We start from the raw sequence: 4,516 nt of genomic DNA, 5'->3' as shown, positions 1-4,516 counted from the left end.
ACTGCCAAAAAAAAAAAAAAAATGCATTGACCCATGTCACTTTAGTTTTGTGTATTTCACTGTACATAAATTCTATTTCAATAAAAAGAATTAAAAAAAAACTAGTTTTTTATACACTAAATAAACAAACAAACCCATTGCTATCCAGTTGATTCCTCTGAGTGGGTTCAAACTACAAACCTTAGGCTAGTGCATTGAGCGCAAACAATTTGTGCCACCCAGGAACTTTTAGATTACTTACAGATTTTTCTATTAACAGTGCTACAATCAGTGTCTCATGCCTTAGATCATATCTACTAATATATTAATGGAATAAATATCCAGAAATACTGACTCAAAAGGCATAGGCATTTTGCATTACTATTGGTAGCCCTCACTTTTTGAAAGTTGGCTTTCCACCAGGTTTTGGTCCTCTAGTGCTACTCTAACAGAAAATACCACAAGTGGGTGGCTTGACAAACAGAGATTTTATTCTTTTACATTTTTGGACACTAGAAGTCTGAGTTCAAAGTATCAAGCTCTAGGGGCTGGGTGAAGGCCCCTTGACTTTGGGACCCAGCTCTGCCTCTTGCTCCTGGCCCACTAAAGCTGGAAGATTCTCTTAACTCAGACAGTTGCTGGCTGCTGAGGCTGACAAAGAAAAGGTCAACAAGTAAAATGGCACAGTCTCAAGATTAGCAGGCCACTAAGGCAAATTCAGAAACAGTCCCAAGATCAGCAAAAAACATGGCAGGCCATTAAGATGAAGACTCAACCAAATGCAGGATCCAGGTGTACCAAAAGTTAGAGACATTTCTCAAAGCTTCTTATATACTGAAAGCAGACCATATTGCTAAGGCAACTACTCAACTGCTCACAGTAAATTCCAACACAGAGCTGATTACCAGTCTCATCATGACTAATAACTGCGTTCAGCTGGCCAGCCACTGAAAACCAGGCCCAGCCAAGTTGACACACCACATTAATTACCACATACCATTTCACTTTTACAAAAGTAAACATTAATACCTGTTTCCCTAACCAAAAGAAATCCAAGGAGGATTTTTGCTTTTATTTAAAAAAAAAAAAAAAAGAAAGTGAAAAACAAAAGTAACATTCAGCATTTGTTTTGCAGCAAGCCAGTAAAGAGGCAGTGCACACCCCGAGTAGCAGTGAGAGTGGTGTCCCCAAGCTCCTTTCCCAGGAACTACACTAGCATCTCAGCATCAATACACTGTAGCTTTGAACTGTGTCTGTGAACACTATGTTAGTATTATTTTTGGTTTTATTTGTTATTTGGTATCATTCATTGGGTTATTTTTGGGGTCTGAGAATATTCAAAACCTTTTTCCATATAAATTAATGGTAATTTTTTCTCCACTTTATGCTGTTTCAGCTTATGGAAGGTTTCATAGAAATGCTCTATCTTCAGACAGTGGGAAAAACCTGCATGTATATTCACTACATTTGTATGTATACACACACACACACACACACACAAAGATATATACATGTATATGGGAGCTCTGGTGGCATACTAAGGCATTTGACTGATAACCAGAAGTCTGGTGATTCAAACCCACCAACTACTCCTTGGAAGGAAGGTTAGGCAATCTACTTCTGCAGTGGTAGGACCTCAGAAACCCAAGGAAGTATCACTATGAGTTGGATCTGATTCAACGACAGTGCGTTTGGTTTGGTTTTGGTATGGTACTGAGAGAGGGGGTGCTACTTTGACAAATACCTAAAATGTGGAAACAGGGGTGGGGTCAATCCTTGACCCTAGACCCTGGCAGAGAGACCCCAGCATTTGGCATGAGAGATGGCAGGATCAGAGTTGAGAGACTGGCATGAGAGATGGCAGGAACAGAGCCGAGACAACCAGCATGAGACAGCGACAGCCTTACCAACCACAAAGGAGAAAGCTGGATATCATTGTGCAGGCAGCTTCCTGGCCGAGTGGGTTGCCTTCAGGCATTAATTGGTAGAAGAGATCAGCATGAAATGGAGTAGCAGGTTGGCTGGCCCATGGAGCAAGAAAGTTGAATGTTTTTCAGGCAGGAGGATTTCTGGCAGAGGGGGTTGCCTTTGGCATTAATTGGCAGAAACAGAGAGACAAAGGAAATGGGAAGCAGAGCTGCTTCAGCCTCAAAGTGTAGGAACCACCATAGCTCCCTAGGTTTCAAAGAGTTAGACCTTCACCAACTTGGTTTTGGAATGTGGGGCTGCTCATTCATGTCAGCCAGTGGGATGGAGCCAGAGCCACTGCCCAAGAGAGAGGGAAAAAAGGCTACCATGCCAAGAGGTAGAGGAACAGGGCCGCCAGGCCAAAGGGGTGAGGTTGCCACTCAGGAACTAGGGGGATGGAGTCACCCAGTAAATAGATCTGTACAGATACCACCCACTGAAGATCTGTACAGATGTCAAGTTGGCAAGGGTTGGAATTGTGGTAGTTAATTTTGTGTGTCAATTTGGCTAGGTCTGGTTGAGTGGCTGGACAGCTGGATGTAGTATTCCCCATGATGAGACTGGTAATCAACTCCATGGTGGAATTTACTGTGAGCAGCTGAGTAGCTACCTTTGGGTATGTGGTCTGCTTCCTGTATATACGAAACAGCTTTGGGGATAATCTCTAGCTTATGGCACACTTGAACCCGTGTCATTGTTCAGCAGCCTGCCATGCTCTGCCAACCTTGGGACTTACAATGGACTTGAACGAATGGCCTGTCTGTGTGGTTTGGCAACATTAGGACTGTGCGTCTTTACTTGTCAACCTTGGGTTTGTCAGTCTCAGCAGCCAGTAGCTGTCTGAGTGGAAAAAAAGCTTCTAGCTCCAGTGGGCTGGGAGCAGGAGGCGACCTGAAGCCTAAATCTGAGGGCCTTTAACCCAGCCCCTAGAGCCTGGCACTTGGAACTCAGACTTAAAGCCTCCAAATTGTAAGAATAAACTCCTGTTTGTTAAGGCCATCCCATTTGTGGTATATTCTTGTCAGAGCAACACTAGGTAACCACAACAGTATTCATGCACTTGGCCATTTTTCTACTGGAGCTTTATTTTATTTTATTTTTTAATAAATGACTTTGGAGTAAATTTTATTTAATTAAAAAAAAGATCTTTATTATATATGTTGCAAATACTGATTTTCTGTTTGCTATTTTTCTTTTTTTGTTGTTGTTTATTTTTTCCATGTAAAATTTTAAAGTGTTAACCTGTAGTTAAATTTTTTGCTATTTCTTTTATGAATCCCAGCTTTTGAGCTTTGTCCACTACAACTTGTTTTCTTATCATTTTAAAATATTTTTAAAACCTTTTAAATCTCAGTTTCCTAGTTTTGAATATAACATTATAGTTCCATTAGGTGTCAACATTAAAGGAAGCTGGGTGGCGTATACAGGGGACCTCTCTGTATGATTATTGCAATTTCTTTGAGTATACATTTTGGTTACCTCTAGTGCTGCTCTAACAGAAAATACCACAAATGAGTAGTTTTAACAAATTGGAATTTATTCTCTTACAGTTTAGGAGGCTAGAAATCTGAGTTCAAAGTGCCAGCTTTAGGGCTGGGTGAAAGCACCTCAACCTTGGGCTTCAGCTCTGCCTCTTGCCCCCAGCCCACTGAAACTGGAGGCTTCTATTAATTTAGACAGCTGCTGGCTGCTAAGGCTGACAAACCCAAAGTCAACAAGTAAAATGGCACAGTTCCCAAATTATCAAGCAACACAGCAGGCCACTAGTTCAAGTCTAGAAACAGTCTTAAGATGAGCAGACAACATGGCAGGCTATTAAGATGAACACTTGGTCAAATGCAGGATCCAGATGTGCCAAAAAGCTCAGAGACCTTTCTCAAACCTTCTTCGTATACACTGGAAGCAGACCACATCCCGAAGGCAGCTACTCAGCTGCTCACAGTAGATTCTACCACAGAGTTGATTATCAGTCTTATCATGGGGAATAACTACATACAGGTGCCCAGCCATTCAAAACCAGGCCCATGCAACCAGGCCCATGCACAACCTTAACTATCACATTCCACCCTTTGTCAACTTGGCATCTATACATATCTCCTTCATTGGGTGGCCTGAGTCTCCTAGGCCATCTAAGTGAGGACCTCAGTACCTTGTCCTGGTGAGCCACATTCCTCTGCCCATTGGGCATGGTAGCCCTGCCTCTTCACTTTGGGCAGTGGCTATGGCCCCATCCCCTTGGCACTCATTAATAGTAGCCCCATATTCAGAACCCAGCTGGTGAAGATCTGACTGTTTGAAACCTAGGAGGCTGTGGTAGTTCTGCCCCCAAAGGCCATGGTCCAACTCTTTGAGGCTGAATCAGCTCTGCTTCCCTTTTCCTTGGTCTCTCAGCTTATGCCAGTTAATACCCAAAGGCAACCCACTCTACCAGGAAGCCTCCTGCCCCAGGCCATTCAGCTTTCTGCTCCGTTGGCTAGTAAGCCCGTCTCTCTGTCTCATGTCAGTCTCTTGGCTCTGTTGCCACCATCTCTCTGCTGGTCTCTCTGGTATCTTCTCAGCACAGGGATCT

This window comes from Orycteropus afer, unplaced genomic scaffold, assembly GCF_000298275.1.
Source record: "Orycteropus afer afer isolate SDZICR_OR568_19922 unplaced genomic scaffold, OryAfe1.0 scaffold00058, whole genome shotgun sequence".
Taxonomy (NCBI): Eukaryota; Metazoa; Chordata; class Mammalia; order Tubulidentata; family Orycteropodidae; genus Orycteropus; species Orycteropus afer.
Note: the sequence above shows the minus strand (reverse complement) of the source record.